General features: G+C 33.4%; 1 protein-coding gene across 2 annotated transcripts in view; it reads left to right on the top strand.

Annotated features, from left to right (window-relative positions):
* Positions 1-163: 163 nt before the first annotated feature.
* Positions 164-23,795, top strand: part of LOC116342357 (interference hedgehog) — a 44,922-nt gene continuing 21,290 nt past the window's right edge. For both annotated transcript variants that reach the window (XM_031769926.1, XM_031769927.1), the window contains exons 1-2: positions 164-1,005; positions 22,576-22,642. The gene's annotated coding sequence lies outside the window, so the exon portion shown is untranslated. The remainder of the gene's footprint in view (positions 1,006-22,575; positions 22,643-23,795) is intronic.

Genomic DNA, 23,795 nt, shown 5'->3' with positions numbered 1-23,795 from the left:
GTTATTCGGTATGTTTTCTTACTCTTTCTCTCTCCACATCCCATTCGTTTAGTTGAAACATCTACACTTGTGTGATTTCATGCGTGTGCGGTGTACAAGACATAAATTCTGAAAAAAATTCTTGTTTTGTTTGCCTGCTCATGCTTCGTTCGCTTCAGTCTAAGTTGAATAACACAGTGAATCAGTTCATTTGAGTTTCATTTTGCACATACACACAGCGTAGCCGTCGCACATTTTTGGCATCAAATAAGCCAATCATTTCTCTTCAATTCACATCAAATTCAATAAAACGAAATTTATTGAATCAAATCAATCGACCATAAATTGCCATCGTTTCGAGAAATTAAGTTGTGCTTCAATTAATACGAGTTGATATATTGTTTTATCAATAGAAAAATTATTCGAAACATCTGTATGGTTTAAAATGATCGCGTAAAAAATGAAGTGATCAGAATCGGAACGCATGGAATCTTGTTTTTTATTCGTTGCATTTTTTGCGATTGCTGTTTTTATTTATATCTCAAAGTTATTAGCAGTGTTTTTTTTTATCTAAAAATGAAATGTAAATAAAATAACAGAACATTCACTACGTTTTAAATGATTTAGTGCAATTAGGTCAAAAACAATAAATGAATATCGCAGATAATTCGATGAAAGAACCAAAGGCGCCACCATCAAAATTGTAAATGAAATTTAAATATTTAAAAGACAAAACATCGAAAAAAAAATATATTTATATTTGTCCGGTGTATAAATGAACGATCCTTGTTTGTTTTGTTTGAGATAATGTATATTTTCACAGTGAAAATATAGTATAAACACTGAAAGGTTAAACGATAACAAATTTCTACCGAAGATTATGCAAAATTGATTCGAAGAATTGTAAACCATAGTGCAAGAGGCAACGGAGAAAGAGAAAAAAAGAACCAGCGAGTAAGAGAAATTGCCAAGAAAAAATTTCTCGATTAAATCTCAAAGAAAGTTGAGTTGCAACCAGTTGTACAGGTAGGTTTTTTCATTGAGTTATTCATACTAGTATTCATATCAACATAAGTCGATAACTTTTGTGTATTCACAAATTTTTTGAGTGTACGTTTTATTGATTTATAATAATTTAAAGTAAATCGCAGTTTTTCAATGAAAACCCACATAAAAACCAACGATTTAAATACATCCAACAACAATAGCATCCATCTTTTTGTTATTATGGCAGTTTTGGGTTCGATCTACTTCTTTGACGTCTATCGATCGATGCCGATGTACAACACAATATTTTCACTTCTCAAAGCTGATTTCATCGAGATTTTTTTCATTCGTGTGCGTCCAACGAGAGATATTTTTACTCATTCGTTCAGCTGCACATGCAACACATTCGCTCTTCATAATGTTGGTTCTCGTTCACATACACACGTATCTTGGTATGGCATAAGAGTGAACCATAAAGGCGCAACAGATTCATTCACATGTTTCATTTGAGAGATTGAGAATAGCACAGGCGTACCGTTTACACCATACTCAATACAAATGCAACAAAAGGGAGCACACGGCACCAAAATATATATATTTGTGCATTTTTTCAACGTCTTTTCCTTTGAACAAAATATCATCTTTTCATGCATTCGCATTTACACACAGACATAGCAGGCAATTGTTCAACTTGTTGCACATCAGACACCGTATACATATTCTTCTTTGCTTCATTTTCTTCTTCATCATCACTGCCGCCTTCGTTGTTGTGTTATAGCTCAGTTCCTTATGCTCGTTAGAGATGCTCCTTCGTGTAGTTTTTTTTAATTGTTGTTGATGCATTTTATTCGTCTTCGTTAGAAAAACGTGTAAAATATGTTTATGTGTAGGATGATCTTCGTTCAGTATTATGTTTGTGTATAGCATGCACATACTTTTCTGTTGAATGTGCAGAGAAAACGAGCCCAAATGCATCAAAACAAAAGCAAATCAACATTACAATACGGATGAACGCTCTTTTTATTTTTTGTTTCCACGAATCGAAATGTATCAACTCACCTTGTTGATCAGAAGTTTTGCAATGCGATACATCTTTTTTTTGTATGTGGATTTGATAGTCCAACATTCTTCGAAAGTTGAGCATTTTCCTTATTTGTTCTGCTTATTTTCTCTTTTTTCTGCAGTTTCAAAATATCCCCTTTCTTTCGACGAAACCACGAAACAAAAACCAGAAAACTGACAAAAATATAAACAGCATTGATATTTTGAGATCAACATTCATTTCTTTGGCTGAAAATCCGATGCCCAAAAGTTGGACCATGCGTAAGAATAAGAAAGGGACGTTTTCGGTTGAAATTCAAAACTCATTAGATCAATGACGAATCGCTTTTTTTAAAACGATTTCGTTTACCTGTCAAAAATCTGTCACAAAGGAGATAACCGTGAAATGGCTGTTTCGTTTGATCATTGGAACCGCTTTAAAATACTTTTTTAAAGATTCGAATGATTATGCAAAAAAAAAAAAAAATGGGAAACGAAATTCTTGCTCTGTTGTCGATCGATTTCATAGTCTGTGTGAAATGAAATTGATTTTTTAGGCTGAGATTTTGTTCGATTCACTATTAACTTGAGTTTCTCGATGTTTAAATGATTAATCTTCAAGACACACATTCGTCAGCCTTTTAAAAGAAGAATCGATGAATTCTGCCAATTAAAATATGTTCTGTCATGTATATTGAAAGGTGAAATAAAAAATTATTCAACTTAAAATCTATTACTTGACACGCAATGCGGTTTTTGGGAATGTCGACGATATGGCCAGTTTTTTCGGGTGTAAACATATGATTGACTTACAAGTGACTTGTATTCCGTCCCCATCTTCACTTCGAATCATGTTTCTGATCATTAAATTCTTGTTTTTATTGCTATTATTTCACATTTGGTCATGTGTGTTAGTTTTTTCCTATTTACATGACAACATAAACAAACGATAAATGGAATCTCACCCATAGAAAATCTTTCACTAGTAAATATGAAGAAAAAAAATGAACGGAATAAACAGACAGTGAGAAAAAAACATATATATAAATGATGATTCCTTTGGTATGAATAGAGAGCATGTTTGTTTCTGTCGGCAAAGTTTGTTGTAAATCGTCATTTTCTCTGTCTGTCCGTCTGACTCTTATTCAGTTACTCGTTCAATCTTTCGGATCTATTTATTTTTACATGATGTGCTTCGAATTCAAGTGATTTCATTTGTATTTTTGGTGACTTTTTCTTGTATTCAGGAAAGTATATATATATATATATATTTGTCATTATCATCAATGCTATCCTGTTGTGAATCAGAACATGTGATAAAAATTCACATTTTTCCCTGACTTTTTTCGGTAACTACAACAGCCAGGTGAAATTGAATCTATAAGTGTATACTTTTGTCTGGACAAATTTTCTTTTCATATTTATGTTTGTCCATTTTGATTCTTCCATTGCTGCATCAACAATAAACAGTAACACTCGATTTTCTCGTATAATAACCACAACTAAAGAGTTTTAAACGCTTATACTAATATTAGTGATGAACTACATTCATTCATGCATGTTCAATAAGAAAAGAATAAAGTGTTTTAACAAAAAAAAAGAACTATCTGATAAATCACGATAAAGAAATGAATAATATGGAAAAATATTACCGAAAAGTAGAATGCTACGCATTTCGATTTTTTTTGCGTTTTGTTATTCCACAGACGAATGGCAACAAAACGGAATGAAAGAAGAAACTATTTCAGGCATAAATAATATTGATGCGATCTCGTTGATTTTTATGTCCTACCGTACGTGTTAGTTTTGAGCTGTTTTTTTTACCTGAATTCTTACATTTGCCGACGCTTCCTTTGTTGTTTCTTTTGTGATTGTTATTGTTCGACTTCCTCAGACTTAATATTTTAAATTGCATGGCATTGTTTTTTTAATATTTTGACCAGATTTCGATTGCTTTGGATTAACCATTCAGTCGCAAAATATTGCTGTGGACAACACAAATATAAAACCTTTTTAGCACATCCGTTCGTTCGTTTATCGTTTGTTTGTTTGCATTAAACACGGCTTCACTGATTCTTTGAAAATCGAAACTGTACCGGTTTTCAAAACGACGAGGAAAAAACAAATTTTGATTAATAAGGGTAAATACAATTCAAATCAAAACTGTGGATAAGACATGCATTAATTCTTTTCAAAATGCCGGTGAATTAATCATGCCATGAGATGCTCTGCATCTTGACGCATTTTCACGTATTCAACACCTTCTTGATGTGGTGGTTTCTCTGGTCTTGATATCTTGAAAATCTCAAGCGATCAAAGCGTTGAGAATGAATCGAATCCTCATTAACATTATAAATAATTGGGCAAAATCCCATCATTCAATTCGTTTCACTCTTTTGATGCGCCAGCTAATTTGAACAATGATCCAAATGTGTTCGACTGAACGAATGCAACATTGTAGTAACAATACTCTTTTCGTGCTAAAGAACAAAACAATTAGAACATTTTGAACGAATTCTTTTCAACTTCCAAAGATCTTTCGAAGCCATTTCATTTTTTTTCTCGAAGGAATTTAACAACCATTATGTTATTTTACTGCATTTCACTTTGCCGTCACATTCAAAATGTTTTCGGCACATCGAATCAAAATGGATCGTAAATGTATTTATGCTTGTATTGGTATATAAAAAAGGGGGCCAATAAAGAATAAACAATACGAAAAACTAAACCAACGACCAGCCTTGCTATTTCGAGCATAAATATTTTTATGGTCAACAACATCTCTTGGAGTCATTACGTCAAATATTCGAAGATTCAAAACTTCGATAGACGTTTCCCCTTTTCTGATCCCAATTCTTTGGAAATTATATAAAGATTTCGATCGGTAGACATCTTGGAATTAATTTGAAACTCTCGAACTTCAATAAATTTCAATGTTATACGTGTTTTTTTTTCTTTCACTTAAATCTAACGAGTTATAGTTACAGTTCGAGGAAATTACCTCTATAATTACGATCGAATACAATTTCCGCCGGGGCTTTATTGATTCCAATTAACCGTAGAGCGTATTTTGATACTTCACCATATAAATCAATGGATTTTCGGCTTCCGAAATCAAAAATTCTTGCAGCATTTTTGAATATCCAAATATCGTATGATGAAGCGTAATATTTACTTAATTTTTGCATATAATTTAGCATTAATTGAAATTATCGTACCACTTAATTTGGGCAATACACATATTGTACAAGGCATTTAAAATTATAAATACACACGTTATTCATGCTTGTTAATTTTATTTGGCATGAATAAATTGTCAATAACAATTTCACCATAACAGCAAATGGCGTTTTAACTAGCGATCTTAAAATTCAATATGTACAATTCACACGTATATCTTACATATTAACGTAGAATTTTTGGTTTTCATGTTGATTATTTTGTGTGTATTTATAAGTGTGTGCATTTTGTAGTTTCTCGTGATCGGGTGAAATATGCCATCGGCTCTAAATTGAATATTAAAATATATAACGCCATTACCACTAAAAGAGATTCAAGATCTCTGTTCAACAAGAAATAAGAGAGAAATTTTGAGAGAAGAAAATTGATTTAGACAGTGAAAAGCTAAAAGCGACGAGAACATGAATATAAAAACGCTGTCAAACACATAAAAATATTTAAAACCGTATCAGTTAGATGTGAATTCGCCGTGAATCGCTAACCTGTAACCCGTTTCGCGAACGACGAGGTAGTGTAGCCCAAATAAAAGTTATTTATTGAGAGGATTAAATCAGACAATCGCCTGATTCAATTCAACTTGTGTGCCACACTCATTTGTATAAATTATGGTGGAAAAATGTGCCAAATGATTCCATTTATCTTTGAAAAGAGTTATTTAGCTTAAGTCACTTACATTTTTTTCCGTGATATTATTTGGGAATTCTTGAAATTCTCGTATATATGCTTGGTATTTTATATCATATTTTCGATGTCGTATCTCGTCAATCGATGTTATTTACGAGCCAATTCATTTGGGGAAAAAAACATTTGTCCAAACTATATTTGAGAATATATTTGAGATTAAGATCTGATTTAATGAAATGTTTCAGTCAGTTTTTAAGTGGCCGCGAGTGACATAATTATTATCTTGTTCAATTGTGTATACGGTGTGTTTTTAAAATACATTTATACATCGAATTCGGTAAGCGACGCGTGCTATTTTTATAATACTTGCGGTGCGCAACAACACCATGGCCTGTTTTGTGTGATTTGACTTCGTTATCCATATGTATTTTAAGTGTGTGCTTAGATGGTGCAGCGATGACATCACATGCACACCTCATGTAAATGTAAATCCCTTTTGAAATTGTCTTGAATCCAGAAATAATATGAAAAACTACTTTTACAAAATAGATGCCGTTTGTGTGAGGATAGAAATATTCATCTACTTTGTAAATATTTTAAAAAGTTGCCAGACTCGTATACCAAACACTTTTGAGAATCCGTTGCACAAACAATAATGATGCCAACATCAATCAATCATACACCGCAAGAGGTGCTCTGTCTCTTTCTTTCACTACCCGCACTCTGTGTCGTAAGACTTACGAAAAAACAACGTTCGACATTTTTAAAATTGTAGAAAAGTGCACGTTTTAAGCTATGACGAGGAGATAGAGCTCATAAGCGCGTGCAAGCGTTGAGGCGCCATTAAATTTTATGTACGTACATATTTAGACATAGTAAGACATCGCGTAAAAAAATATCAGAGAAAATATTGAGTTTATTGATGTTATTGTTAATGTCGTGTTTCGAGCACAAACATAAATTTTCATTTGTCCATGTCAATCTTGGGATTCTCCGGTATGAAAAGAGGTCGACGATTTAACATAAGCAATTAACAGAAATGTATTAGATATTGTAGATTGATACAACAATCGAACGAATATAATTTTCTTTTACTTTGTCGAATGTCTATGAATAAATATTATACAAAATCCTTCACACCCATGGAATGCAACGGAAATGAAAACGATCGTACGATTGGTCAACGAGCGCAATATCTTTCATCAAATCAAATGACCAAGAAAATCAGTAGTGCAGTGCGTTTTTGTCAAAACCAGATCATCATCACGCCGCATTATACGTGCAATGTTTCTTTCTTTCCTTTCCATTCTTTTCGTTTCGTTTGAAGACACATAAATCTGTGTCGGTGTGGTGATGATGTGATAAAACAAACAATTCAAACAAACAAGGCACTTTCAGCACGTAGCCGTCATCGAATGAGGCGCGCGTTATGTGCATGCATTGCATCAAAAATGAGGGGTTAAAACAGTAAACCAGACCGTAATTTATGTGCGTTTTATATTACATTTTTCAAGTGAATTTCAAACAAGAAGCATCGATTTATGTTTTTCACTCAGGTCATTATCTGTCATCGGTTTTAAGCGGTTATACACTCCATAAAATCGAAAAGAATAATTTTTAATGTTCGTGCAATGCATTTTTGAAACAGGTAAATGGGTGAGATTACGCGTGATCCCATTTTTCATTTGAAATGCATCTCAGTAACCAATAAAGTCTACACTTTACACACACCCGAACAGAAGTCATTGAAAGATATGTTTATGGCGCAGTCAGTTTCCTGCACTAAAAACTCATTGTGGTTTTCCGTTTTTAACGACATCTATTTAATTTGCAAGGGAATTTCAATTAATATACTAAATGCAACAAAGAGATTGTATTATATCGAACTATTGCCAGTGAGATAAGCTGCTGCTGAAGATGCAGTTATGAAATTCGGTCCTTGTCAATGGAAATTCAATGAGAATAATGTGATGTGACAAGGGAGTAGCGAAAAATCTTATCTAAATCAATTTCAATTTTTTATCGTTCGAGAGATGAAGGATAGGGTTTTTGCTAAATCGATATGGCTGTGGGTCGAATTTCTATCGGCAAATTGTCCTCGTCTCTTTCCAATCATTTCTACCGACCGCGACATTGTTTGTCCATATGTATATACACATGAAATTCGTTCAAAATTTCAAGACAACATTTTTTTTCGTGCTACGTTTTATTGAATTTGACATAGTCTGTTGTTTCTTCTCGTCTTCTCTTTGATATTCTTGTATGTATGCGTATTCATTTGATATGGATCATTTTAACTCATTTGTGTACACCTTTTTTGGTCGATATACTTGGGCCACGAGAACACGATCGGCCAAGGAATCAGGCTTTATGTCAACGCGTATAGGCATACAAGTGTGTACGCGAACACACATAAGAAAAAGTCACCGACGCATATGAAGCAACAGCAAACAATAACAATAATCATAAATTTCGTGGAATTTTTGTGGATGTTTCTCTTTTCGCTTCTCATTCCTTTGACATTTTTTTCTCTGTGTGCTATCTCGTTGTTTGTTTGTCATTCTCTATTTATTCATTTTTTTAAAATAATAAATTTGATTTCGTCCACAAGTTCGAGGAAGAGAGCGAGACAACCATTTATAAATCACCTAAGTGTGTTTTTTTCACTCTACCTCATTATAAATCTATAATCGTAGCTGCTTTCGAAGTCGTTGTTGTTGTATGGCCACGCGGACAAACCTAGCGCGACCGGAATGCTAAGAAGCGTAAAAGAAATGCCGTGCTTTTTTTTAAATCAATGGTTCTATAGTGTTGTTGTTATTTCATTTTATTTTATAGTTTTGTCACCGTTTTTCTTAGTAATTTATTGGAAAATAAGTTAAGACTTGATCGTAAATTTTATTCACCGGTCCAACAACAATAACAACATCAACAAATTGAAATAGCATCCGATTTATAATTTCACATATTAGTCAACTATTTATGTGTTTTATCTGTGGAAACAGTGCACAATTGAGCTGGGCGCAAACATTTCAACGAATTCAAAAGAATAAAAAAAATGGGATGCGTATCATAGGACAAAATTAGGTTCCCCACGCATTACTTATTCTGTGAAATGTCGTTTTCTCTCTAACGACACACACGCGCACAGTGCACATTTGAAGCGAAAAGCCCCAAACAACCACACAGTAAAAGCTGGCCAAACGGTTATTGCAATTCACTGTTCATTTCAACTGTAAAAAATGAGACGTGTCTCACTGGCTGGCTCTTCGTTTGAATGAATGTGTCACACACATCAAACCAACATGACAAAAAACTACCACGTACTACAAAACGTTGATTGAAATATATTTTATTTATAGTGCAGACTCTTCGAACTGCGTTGCGTTGATGCTGTTTTTAAACTGAAAACAAAAAAACAAAACAGAAGAAAAGACAAAGACCACAGCTCACCAATCTATTAGGCGACAAGTTTACCCGTCCATCGTACGCATTATGAATCGCTGCCGCGGTCGTACCAAAAACAAAAAGAAATAGATCAGCAAACGCAATGCACGTGTGCGTATTTCATCTTCGTTTGATGATGTGTCACATTTACGAGGTGTCAGATTCATTAAATGATGGGCAATTGTCAAAGAAGCTCACATATCCCCTTTTACTATTGCCCTGCCATGGCTATAGGTATACTATATACTATAAGTCATGTCGCGCAATTTCAAACTTTCTTTAACTCGGAACAAAATTTAAAAAAACTCTAAAAATTTAGGATACTCGCACCCATAGATCATGTCATACATCATCCGGTCACGATGTCTATGAATGAATTGTATTTCAATTTGGCCGATTCTTTGCTTGAGTCATACGTACACTCATTCCGATTTTATGACTGAAACGTAAATGATGTTGTTGTTGTTTCGTACATGATGCTCGCAAAATGGACACACAAAATAAAATAGCCTAAGCGGATCGGATAACTGATTCTTTCGTCACACTGAAACTAGTAAACAAATAAATCATGCACAGAATGAAAAACATTTTTGAGAAAAAGAAAATGATCATCAGTTTTTTGAATGACTTTTCGTACCGAAACTGATTGCAATATGTGTAAATTGTATAGTACATGCGTGTAAATCTGACTGCAAAAAAATTGCCTAATTAAAAGATTCTTTCTTTCGAATAAAATATGAATAAATTGTCCGAAGTGTTAGTTATGAAATTATTTCTTAGAAGCTTCCCAACAATTTCTTGAAAGAAAATTAAATAAAAAGAATAGTCTTCTTCATTTCTATCTATTTTTAATGAATAGATTCAATTTCATAGTTGACTTTGTGTCCATGTTTCAAAGGCACCTTGAAGAGTTTGAACAGTAAAAATGAATGACGGTTTTATATGTATGTAAATGATTTACAGCCATTAAAATTATTACACGACTATGTGGCGATGATAACGTTTATCGATAATTCCGATCCTGATATACACATGTAGCGTAGCACGCATATAAGAAGTTAGTTTCTATAGTGCAATAAAATGTTTCTTTAGTTCCAATTGGAAAGGATGTTTACTTAGAATTGTAAATATTTTACATTCATACTTATAGCCAGACGATAACGAAAACGACACCACCGCAGCCAAACACGTAGTAAATGTTCGTCAAATCAATTATTGGATTGTTGCCTGTGTTTGGTATTCGCAAAATCGATCGGAATAACATCTTAAAATCACACTTAGCTGATTACAGTAAAAATAGCTGTGAGCGAAGAAATTATGAAAAAATCATGTATGGAGTCAAACGGGTTATTTCACTCGCATATGTGAATGTATACGTCGCATTTCAGAAATCATCTCTGCCATATCGAAAGCACTTTATGGACAGTTTTATCGTTGGCGTTTTTGCCGGAACGTATTTTTAGATAAAATGAAGACGATCGAATTAAGCATCATCATATTAAATTAAAGAAACCTGTGTGCCTTGGTGAGATAAAAAAACACAACGAAGAGAAAGAAGACGAGAGAAAAGTTCATCATTTTGGGTTGAAGTTTCTGATTGGCATAGAATTTATTTAGCACTTGTAGCTATCATTCGCGAACATTCTTTGTTCGGCTCACCACTCTTAGTTGCGAGTGGTTTCGATTGACGGATTTCGTTGCCATGCAACTTTTTTGTATTTATTTAATGCCATTACAAGCGATAAGTTTTATTTGCAAACCTTCTGAATGGATGCGGTGTGTTTATGTGTTTGTCTGAGTTTACGCGAGCGCAAATGCATTCCATTAAAAAATTATTTGTCGCAATCTTGCTATGCAACTTGTTCTTTCTACACAGAGACATTCGCAACAGACCGAGTCAGCAATCACATCTACTCCATCGATATCAATACAAAAAAGAAAATCAAGTGATTTTTTTAATTGTATGAAAATGTACATTTAGTACGGTTGGTCGGTATTCGAACTTTGAACAACAAATATGCGAATTGAACATACATATTTTTGTCGTTATTGTTACTGTTGTTGCGTACTTTGATGAATGCATAATGTGTTCGTGTATTTGTTTGAGAAATTGAAAGAGAACAATGCAGTTCGTTCTCAGTACAAGATGTAAGGTTCGAAATAAATTGAGACAAGAATAAGCAAATGGGAAAAGAAACTCACTCACATGATGTGAGTAATAACGCCAAAGTGCATGCAAAATATATATAAATGCAACAGCGCGTTCTGGAAATATATATCAACTATGGTTTGTTTATTGTAAACCAATTTGAATGCACAAACAACGGCAATTGTATTCCGATTTATGTATTATGTTCGATCCGCCCGACGAAGACACAGACGACGATGGGATCCATTGCATCACAAAGAGATGAGAAAAACGGGCTGACGCTTTGCATTTGCCAAGCGATTCTTTTTATTCTTCATTTGAATTTTATGCGATAAGCAGACCAGCACCATTTTTTCACATCGTCATCGCTTTTCCTTTTTCTTGCACAAATGTGCAAAAGAAGAAAAGCATTTTTTCGCCATTTTTCTTACAAAAATAAAATAAAAATAAAACCAATTGGTTTATGTATACGATCCAGTGCATAATCGATTTTTACATGTATGTTTTTTTTCTGTTGCCATGCTTCGATCTAATGAGTTCATTCCTCTTTTGATGCTGCAATTTTTACTGTAAAAGTGCTTAGTATCCGACTGAAGGAGAAAAATTAAAGCATATGCGAATATTAAGAATTAAACATTATTGAGCGAACATGTTTCATTGTTTTTAAAACAGCTAATAATTTCCCGTCTATTCCAAATTGGTTGTCTCCACTGTGTTATGCATTAACCGATTTATTAGCAATGTATTGCGAAAAATGCGAAGAAAAAACATAGTAGAAATGTTGCCTGCTAGAATCATTTGGAAATACCGTTTGCACCATACTTTTTTTACTAAATGCAGTACAAAACGCATCGTAAAAACGATGCCAAGTATATTTTACTATAATCTTTTCTACACGGCGCACTTTTGATGGTTTCTAATAAGGCAATAGCTCATTTTTTTTAATGCATATGAACATGTATTGTGCACTCACTCATTCACTTCGATATCTTTACATTTCTCTCTATCTCCTTCTTTTTGTCACTCTTTCTCTCTTAAGATAAAGAAAGGTGATTATAAACATTTGTTTTATGACCACTAATAATGTTGAATGATTGATGCTGCGTTAAGTAAAAATCACAATATTGAATGATGTGTAAGTGAAAATAATTGTTAGTTTACGAAAATGTAATAAACATTTTTGAATTTACATTTTAAGTTTCCATATTCTCAATGTCAATTCGATCGATAAAATTGTGTTCAACATTTTTTAAACTCATTAGTCAGAACATGAAATGAATTACAATTTTTCTGCAATATGACATCATGTTGACAACTAATATTTTGCATTTTTCAACTGGGATCAGGCAATACAAACGTTTGTCACTGTTATGAAAGAGTATAGAAGAAAAAAACGAAAGAAAAATGAATTGCAATCGTTTGCCTTTGATTTCATATTGACACTGACTGTGAGCTGGAAACAGTAACGCAGTGATAAAAGCATTTGTTTTTTTTTGTCTACCTGAACATAAAAAAGAATAAATATTGTATTTCGTTTGATGAGAGTGAGAAGAAAAGAACCGAATGCAATAAATAAAAAGCATTTTAAGGAAACGATGTGCCAAACAACGGTTTCATGCTACGGTCAAGCTCAAATCGACACACCAAACACAAAATCCTTTTTTTTCAATTCTTTGGTCTCATTCGTTCGTCAGCGCTCTTTTTCTTTGCTTTTAACTATGTAGACATACTTACATATATGTACGCATAAAAAAGGTATTTGTGGATGTTTGGTCCTCATAAATGCACACCGTTAGCGTCGCCAGGCATGTTGGGAGAGTACTTTTGTCTGGAATTTGGTGTCATACTGGTATACTAATAAAAATTCGATCATTGCAGCGAACTGCATGTTGTCGCCGAACAAAAAAGAAATGAAAGAAAGACACAGCTTATGTAAAGTCCATTAATATATAAAGTAGGCACTAGAAAACTTATCGTTTTTTTTTTTCATTCCAAATATTTTTGCATTGTTGTCTGTTCAACGAAAACAAAAGCCAAATTCCAGGTGTACATTTTCCTCTATAATCCTTGATTTTTCCAACACTCTCGAACTCATCGAAATAGAATTTTTTCCACAGAAATTCATTGATATTAAAATATGTCTGGGAAGTAAAAAAATAGGTTAAATGTATTTTTATTTTTATTTTACGAAATTGCATTAGAATTAAAAAATGTCTAAATGTTTATGATTGGCTTGCGACAGCCGTATCGTTGAATAATGTTGATGAAACTTCGGGCGTCATTCAGTTCCGGTGTGCTATTTTCAGCACCATTACAGAGCATAATCCATGAACACATATTATAAATTCCTATCATTTATCATAAGTTTTTTTTTTTCGTGAAAGACGCTGCTAATTCTATTTCATCGTGCACTTCAACATGAGGCAGCACAAAAATCAACTCGTACTTAGAGTTGAGAGTCTCATCAACGGCCTCATTAAAGAGAATTTGACATCAAAATATATTCACTCCTCGTAACTGTAAATTTTTGGAATGTGTGAATGTCTGTGATAATTTTTGCATTGCATTCGAATGAGGGAAATCGCCGGAATTGAAAATGTAATCCGGATTCTCACCAATTCATGCCTTGAATAAGACTTTTCTTCTTAAAAATACACATATAAAAGCTATAAAATCAAAAGCACCGGTGCTATAAATTTCCATTTAATGGGTTTAATGGGTTTGGTTACGCGATTATTTTGTCTGCGCAATTTTATTTTAATATTGTTTTCGTTCGAATAAAAATTCGAATTGGTGATACGCGGCTTTTTTATGATGATTCACGTAAAGTGAATTGATGGCCAGTTCTTGAATTGGACTATGCACATCATTTACGACGTGTATGTGTATATATGCGATTTCTTTTGTGAAGTAGAAGGTATGAAAACACTTGTTTTCTTTGGCTCATGTTGTGCATTTCATCTTTTTAGCATCTCTTTAAAAGATGGTGGCATATATTCAGTTCGTTAACACAAACCAACAAACATAAATCAGAACCATAAAATCAACCAATAAACGTGCTGAAAAAGTCAAAACAATTTCGTATGAGATACGAAATTCAAGATTTTTTTTAAATAAAAAATTACAGTGGAAACAAAATCGCTGTCAATTCAAATTATTTTTCCATTTTTAAGCACATCGAATCGGATTTGGTGTTTTTGCCATTTGTGAACAAAAATTATTGCCAAAAACCAGAAACCAGAAATTATTCTACCATTCTTATTGTGTATAAAGACTAGTTTTTAATTAAAAAAACGATAAGCCGCAAAAAATAATTTTTTTATGACAATAAAAAGATCATCTTCAATCATATCCTATAATGGATATGAACCGAAATTCAACAGAGATCAAAGAAAGTGTTCGGTTAAATTTGGTTGAATTCGTCCATGAGCTATGCGCTCGGAATGTATTTGAGAACCGTGCGAATGTTTTGGTTTCGCATATATATCAAATATGGAAGCAGCAAACCGAATATCAGGGAAAATCGAATGAGACAACAAAAACATCACCTGAAAGTGCAACAAACACACTTGAACACTAAAACTGGTATACGATGCACGATTGTGCTGGAACAAGACCGCGAAAGAGAAAGAGAAAGATAGAGATAGAGATATATAGAGAGAGCAAGAAAACAAAAACAAGAGTTGACGCTGGCTTTTGAACTAATACAAGCCTTGTGCTTGTAAGAGCCATTCACCTTTAATTTATGCGCACTGAGAGCTGTTGTTGCCTCTTTGAGCATTTGGCTCGACATAAGACATTCCACATATTTGTTGTGTCGATGTGTGCATGCGCGCCGCCGCCATCGTCGTTGTCTCATACGAGCACCGTCGATGTGTACAGACACACGAATCATATACTTTTGAACGCGGTGAAGAATAAATGATGACAGTTTGCATGATGTGTGAACTTGAATAAATGCGATCGTGCCGCGCTTGAATTGCGCTACACATCATTTTGTATTCAGTTTTCATTTTCGACCAGAAATTGTTCTTTTTCAATCTGTGATAGTTTACTACTAATCAAGAGGTGCGCAAAGAGATAGATAAAAAAACTAAGTCGAATCCACTCATTAGAGACAGCCACGGGAAGATCTGTATTAGAGACATTTAAAAAAAAGGAGAGAAAGCCGAATACGTTTTGAAAGACAAATGCAACAATAACAAAAACTCTCTCAATTTTATCTTAATGAAAATTTATTACCATCCGAAAAAATGAGCATTAAGTTTTGACGGGAGCTGAATGAAAATGAAATTGAAAGACGTCAAAAATCTCAGCAAGCGGATAAATATGAAAATGAAACACACATACAGACATTAAATACCATATAGCATTTGAGAATATTTTTTTTCGATTTATTTGTGGCCATTTAATTTTCCTTTTAAAATTTCATACAACATCAATTATGTCACACGAGAATAACTTGCAATAAGCGAACTACTACTGTTTTTCAGTTGTTTTCATTGAACTGGGGCACAGAAACTATGCCGTGCGCGCATTTAAATTAAGTTATTTCTGAAATAAAAGCGATGCTTGCCTTTTCTGATTCAATTTGGACGAACAGTGACAATTTTAGTTCAATTTTCCGTCGTCATTTAGCAATGACGCATCGAAAGGGAAAATAAAGCAGTGATGCTTTTTTTGCTGTCTGAATAGTGCTAGATATTCGCAGCATCTGTCCACCATTGCTGCCCAGATGCTGATTCGATGCGTTCACCGCATACCGCATGCGGAACACACATTTTTGTACCACACACAGTGGCGTGCGGTGAACGCATCGAATCAGCATCTGGGCAGCAATGCTGGACAGACACTGCGAATATCTAGCGCTATTCAGACAGCAAAAAACCATCACTGAAATAAAGAATTTAATTATAATTAAAAGTGTCTAGTGTATATCTGGATGGGTATGAGACAGTATTTAAAATCTCATCTATCATGTTTATCACGATCATTTTTCTCAATTCTGGTAAATCAGTCTCAACAAGCCGTCATCATTTCACAAATAACATTTCTTAATACGAAGATAACGAACAGAATTCGAATAAATGAATCAAATACTAGTATATCAGAGCAGAAGAAAAAGATGAAAAAAATGGTCATTTTTCTCGATTGAAAACAGAGAAGTGAATTGAATTATTCTTACTGCATATCGCAAGAGAAAAGGATTCGAAAAGAGTGATATTTAGTAAACACTACAAACACTAATTTCGCCACCTAATTATATATTCTCTCGCTTCTTTCCTGGCTTGTTGAATACCATTAAATGAGAGATCCGAAAGAGTGAACAAGCGTAAAGCTTAGAAAATGCAAAACGAAAATAATGAATGAATGTATAAAAAAACGCATCCAATAAATATGCGTAGGTAATAAAATAACAAGCGAATGAAACGGGGCAATCACAGGCTTTGGGCAGTTTGAACATACGCACCTACTTATCGATTACGAAGCTGTAACACGCAATTCAGATTCTCGGATGGTTTTTTTCTCTTGTTTTGCGCGCGCGTGCGGATGTTTGTTTCTCTTCGTCGTTGTCGATGTTGTTGTTTTTTTTTTTGCTTTCCTATATATATAATAATGTGCTTTGCAAGAACTTGGCTAAAAGTGGCGACAGAAAGCGCGCAGCTATGTACACACACCAGCCAGCATCTCATACAATTTCATACAGTGCTTGCCACTTGATTAATGCATACAACAACAAAAAACATCAATATGTACTTATGGAGCTGTTACATTCTTGTAGCGATTGCTTTTTTTCACTCATTCGTTCAATCGATCGTTTGCATTTCTGAATGTGTGTGCGTGTGTGTGCATGAAGTCGGGTCGAAAACGGCCCAGAATAATATCAACCAAGATAAATGAGAACAAGGATCGAATACTGATGCATTTTTGCATAAATTTAAAAAGAGTATGTATATAAGTACAAAAAGACATTTTTTACGTTTCTTGCTTTCATATCCGAATCAAGTTTCAGTTGCCGATGTTCCATGTTGTGCATTAAATTATTTTTTTTTGTTAAGCGAAAAAAGATATTTTGCTGGGAAAATGATCTGCGCATGCATTTTTAAATTGAAATTATAGGTATGTATGTAGAAATGTTGAGAAAATGTGAAAAATGCGGGCCGATTTTGGAACGAGAAAAATAGGATAATTTCGTCATTTTTTATGGGAGCCAACTAATTTAATGACAAATGACAACGTAAAAGAGGGTTTAAATAAACAATTTTGACCATTTCCAGCTGACTCGAAGAATGGAATTAAAATTAATGTGGAATTTGAAGAAAAAATATCTTCAACTGTCTCGAAATTCGACAATCTCCACCATTAATGATTTTCCCAATTTGGTGGTATATTTAGAAAATCAAACCAATTTTTTATATGGGCTATGCCAAAACAAACAAATCGAGTTGTACATTTACTTTAATTTATGTTAGAAAATAAGGCTGTTCAGTTAGTCAAGTTGTTCAATGCATTATTCTCAATTACATACTGTTGCGGGAAAGTAGGCGACAGAATCGTACCATTAGTGGTAAAAATGACTATCTAAATTGTCACAACCACTCATATGACATTTATGGTCTGAGACCATTGGTATTTTTTTAATCATACTGCATCGAACATATGCAGCTACTTGTTTGATATAACTTCCACATGATGATAATTAATTTAAGTGAAGAGAATGTGGTTCCACTATGTCTTTAATTCATCAACCGGTCAATGCAAAATAGATGACTAAATCGACTTAAATACTCTTCGTAGACAAACATCCCTTAGGCCAATTCTTTGATTCTCGAATGTTTATTTACATCAGCACAAACAAGCAAATACAAGAGGAAAAGGACGACCGAGAAAAAGAATCAAATACACAATTCGATGAAAATCACTAAGAGGTGATCTGGTGTGACTCATTAATGAGTGTGCTAAAAGGATGATGAGATGCATAAAAAGGCCAATAGATGCACAAACCATCGTGAACCAACGGCTTTAAAATATTATTATGAGATTATTGGCTTTTTTTATTTGCTTTCCTTCGTTGCATGTTCGATAGCCATTTTGATCGTAGGCTTGATTTTCATGTGAAGGATTATAGAGTTGTTGTTTTTTTTTTGTTTCGTGGTCGTTGTTTTCGTTGTGTCTATGCACGCCTTTTATTCGTTCGTACAATTTTTTTACATCTCTCACTCTCGATGGCTAGAATGTGCACTTATTCATACACTTCGTCTCTACTTTACTTTGTTATTATCGTCATATCCCATAACTATTATTATCGTTGTTGTCGTTGTTTTTCTTCTTGGTTAATACATTTAGCATTCATTACCCATAAATATATGAATATTCTGGTGCCAATTGTTGAATGCAGAAATGCTTTAGCACAGCACAGAAAAAAACGAAAGAACGAACTGTTTTGTTTCATAGATCGCCCGGCATTTTTTTCTCGCATTTTATATAGAATTGAATACTTTTTTTCAATCTACTTTTAAGCAAATTCTTCATTTCATCGTTTTGTTTCGGCGTATGTTTTGTTCTCGTTGTGTGTGTGAGTGTGAGTATATGCATTGTGCTTCTTTTTTCAAGCATTTTTTGTTCATATTGAGCATTCGAAGCAAGTAAGCCTAAGCATCTACGAATGCGATTGAGCTCCGATCTTTTCCAATTTCTTTTCCTTTTTCCTTTCTTCATTCAATGTTGAAGAGTAGAGAAAAAAGCACAACAACAAGCAAGTAAACGAAAAAAAATCTCATTTTCTTGGATGTTATAAAAGTTAAGTCTGATTATTTTCCCAGCCACTTTTTTGCACGTTTGGTTGAAGCGTACGCTTAGAAATAAATCGCAAGTAGTAGATATGTGGTTTTTGAGTTGCATCTCTTGCTTCCTCGATAGAGGGGATAGACAGAGAGAAAGATATGAACGCTCTAGAATAAAAACAACGTACAGAATGGTTGTTATATCAAAGCGGAACACAGCGTTTTTTTAAACATAGATTTTAAACATAGATTTGTTGTTGTAATACAGCAACAATTCTATATAAAAAAAACGCTGTGTTCCGCTTTGATATAACAACCATTCTGTACGTTTTTTTTATTCTAGAGCGTTCATATATTCTTCGCCTTTACGTGCAACAACAGTTTTCTTATTAGTTTTATTATTTGTATTATACAGATACCGCGCTCGGGTCTCTGTCCTTATGCCTATACGAACATTCACAATTTCGTCTGCCTTATTTTCTGGAAACAAAAGTGTGCAGTGTGCACTCGTTGCTAAGCACATTTTTTTATGAAGAGAAGAGCATCGGAATATATGCGGCATTGAAATTAGTGCCGATCGAAAAGACACATTTATATGAACACCAAGTCTATAAAAAAGAATTATATTCCAAAGTGCTTTTCAGTGTATGCGTGAAGTTTTAATTTCGAACCGCTCTAACGGAGGATGGCTCATACCTCATTTTTAGTCCTTTGTTATTTATCTCAATTCTTTGTAAAGCCATTTGGTGCACACTTTTCCAGAGTATGTTTAGTTCAACTTTACAATACGTAAATTCGGAATAGCATGTGAGCGCTAATATTAGAAAAAAAATTATTGTTTCAATGGTAGAATTCTAAACATTACATTCGCCATTATCACAATCATCGATTCTAAAGACGTATACACAAAAGCAATTACGCAAAAATATATATATTTAAAAAAAAAGAGAATTCTTTTGTCTTTGCATACAATACAGGAGCAAGAATTCAAAAATTGCTTCTCACTAGCAATTCTTTGCCGATGCTTTTTGTACGGAAATGATAATGAAAATATTTTCATTTCTTGAGAAACACAACAAGAGTAAAAAAAGAAGAAATTTAATAATGATAATGTGTACGCAGTGTGACTTCCTGTGCTTGTGTATTGTATAGTGGCCATTGGAATGGTAGAGTTTTAAGGAAATAAAGAGTCTTACGGGAGTAAGACGATCTTTTCCGCACGGTGGTAGTTTCGTATTTTATTAAGCTGGTTCAAAATAATATTTGTTCGATTTTTCAAGCCTTTCAAGCGGCGTAAAGCTTGAGACCAAAAAATATGTTCAAACCTTGGCATCGAAATATTCTTTAATTTAATAGCAGAAGTACTCGAGAAAAGATTTTTCACACTTTCATGATGAACGATATTTGAAGGTATTCTACTTTCTAACAAAACACTATAAAAAAATATGTTTGACATTGATTTTGCCATAGAAATTATTTTTGAAACACTTTTCATAACTAAAGTCACAAAAAATTTGGATCTTTGTATGGGAGCCATGTCTGTATGCTACCTTAATGGTGTAAAACTTTGCACAGGTTATTTTTTTCACAGAAAAAACTTTTGAGCCAAAAATTGAAAATTTTGTATGGGAGTACATACCTCTAACTTTGATTGAAATCTCTTCAAACTTCCAGAATGTTAGTTTTTTGTGTAAAAAATAGTCTATGCAAAGTTTCACGTCATTAAGGTAGCATACAGGCATGGCTCCCATACAAAAATGCATTTTTTTTGTGATTTTTTCAAGGAAACTGTATCAAAAATTGATTATATCTCAAAACTAACGTCGGATTCGGTTTTCTCGTGCCAAAAACCCCCCAATACATATTTTTGAGTGTTTAAGTCTACATTAACTATGATTTTTGGACGAAAATTGGACTCTTTTTCTTAGGTATCACTCCAGGCATGAAATTTTTGTCGATCAACCAAAGTCGCTCAAAATCTAATGATTTCTATTCCTCGCGACCCCCAATCATCCTGTAAAGTCAGATTGGGAATTAAGTTTCTACGATGAGCGCAATCTTGCTAACAAATTTTGCGTACGACGTACGACGTACAGATTAACAAAAACCATCTTTAAAAACGCCAAATTCGTGTTCTCTGACCTCAATAATAGGTAGAAAACATGTTTCTAAAGTTTTCAAAATTTTGACCGATTACAATACTTTTCACCTTACACTATGTGTGCGGAAAAGTAAAAAGTGCAATTATTCGTTGCAATTTTAAGTCGACACCATAACATAAATGAAAACGACTTAAGAGATCATCATCATAATCATCATCATGATCATCATGGGTCAAAATACATAGATTCGAACAGATTATGTATGTACAAGAATTTGAATATAAAAAGTAAAAACAGTTTAGTTTCTCACATTGTACGAAACCGCTAGACGAGTGTGAACGGCATTATAAACATTTTTATCTATTTTATGGTTGCAATTTTTGACATCAGATTCGTATTCAGCCATGTTTATTGTATACGCTGTATTGTGGTAAATTTTATTCGAGCCATTTGTGATTTATTCCATACACTATGACTATGCAATGAAGTCATCTCCGCCTTCTTAATTGCTTACGTATGAATTTTCTACTCGCATATTCACTCGCAATTATATTTTGAAGTGATTCGATGCAAGAGTAAATTATAAAAATTCTAGTTGATTTTCTTCTGTATCTCGTTCTATCCATTTTCCAACGTTGCTCGATTCGATTCGGTGTGAAATTGAACTGATTTCGATGTTGATAACATTGTGATTTCTTTTGGGGTCTTCTCACAGATGCACTCATAGATTACATAAAATTTAGTTGAATTCGCGAATTTATCAGGCGTTATTTAGCCAATTTCTCAATATATTGTGTATGTATTTGTGTGCTACATCACAAGAATGGAAGAAGATAGACGAAAACGTTTGCAGTTAAAGCTGAAATAAAATGCAAATTGCCAATTTATATTTTAAATGGCTTTATTCTGATGACGACGCATTTTTTTTATTATGAAAGTTTATCGCGAGCAATTTTTGCACTGTCGTAAAATAAGATGTGTGTGGTTTTAATTCAAATGGGCGACATCGAAATGTGTAGGATCAGTCGATGATGGTGATCCATTGAAAATCAATATAAACAAACGTTACGTAAATGCAATACAAATTAATAGTCTACCACGACAATATACCCGCTCCACGCATTGTTTGCGGCTTAAATAGAAATTCAGAAAAAAATATATAAACTCTTTGATATTTTTCCTCTTTAAATCAATCAAATAAACTCTATTTTTCTACTTGCAGGCTATGACAATTGATGAATTTCTTAAACAATGAAAAGACTGAATCCATTCGATAATAACTAATACAGGTAATTGAATTTCAATGGAATTTTCTGGTTTATAAAACAGTTCGTATTGCTTGGTAAATATTTGGCTTGGATTTCAAAAAAAAACATACACACAAAAATATATCTTTTTTGATCATAAGCGATAGAATAGAAATGCAATTGAATGTAACGGTATGAAGTATATATTTTCACAATAATAAAATTTATAGCGACGTGACACTTGTTGCTGGTTGGCGCTCTTCAGCTTTGTCAATCCATTTACAGATATGATGGTTTTCACATTTGAAATAAAAAAAAACTATTACTTATCAGTAATTGATTTATTTCGAAAACGGTTAACTTCGAAGAAGTGAACTAAAATAAACAGAGAAAAAATAACGCATTAGCTGCTTCAATCGGTCGCATATTATTATTAGTTATTCGTTCGTTTGCAGCTCAAGATTCTTGAAAAACGTACTTTTTGTAAAAGCGATATACCATGCATGCCATACGATTGAAAGGAGTGAGAGAAAATCAGTAAAATTGGTTGAAGAAGCAAAAATGAAGGAAAAAAATCTTTAACCAAGCACTCTATAAGAAGAGAACATCGAGTATTCAATACAGAATATACCCATAAAAACAATATCTGACAAGATTGCGGTTGTAATTTTATACATGATGTGCTCGTGTGTGTGCAGCGTGTTCTTCTGGACCATATAGCCGTTATGTAACAGGTTCCATGTTCACTGCACACTATACCATATAATGACAATAATTTATAGCAATCATAAATCTTGTGTGATTGCACTTTTTAGCCAATTGAACGGAAATCGTTCTCTCGCCGATTTTAGGTTTTTTTCTCAAAACTTTCTGTTATTATTTATCGATCACGTGATTATTGAACATAAAAACAAAAAAAAATCTCATCCACTTCCATCATTAATAAGTTTTTCTAATTTCACACCATTTATAGGAAACGAACAATTCTTTGTGTATATGAACAAATTGTAAATGCGTCTTAATTATCACTTAAAATGTATTAATTGAGCACAAAAAAGTTGACTAACAAAACCGTGATATTGTGAAAAATGCGCCTTTTTGATTGAATTAATTTAGCAAATTTGTTTGTTTGTTTCCATATCAACGTGATCGTGCGATTACAGACAGCATAGGCGAAATAATTACTAATTTGATA

This window comes from Contarinia nasturtii, unplaced genomic scaffold (genome assembly GCF_009176525.2).
Source record: "Contarinia nasturtii isolate CC-2019 unplaced genomic scaffold, AAFC_CNas_1.1 Cnas_scaffold_864, whole genome shotgun sequence".
In the NCBI taxonomy this organism is placed as follows: domain Eukaryota; kingdom Metazoa; phylum Arthropoda; class Insecta; order Diptera; family Cecidomyiidae; genus Contarinia; species Contarinia nasturtii.
The sequence above is the reverse complement of the archived record's forward strand: the minus strand, read 5'-3'. Positions and strand labels throughout refer to the sequence as shown.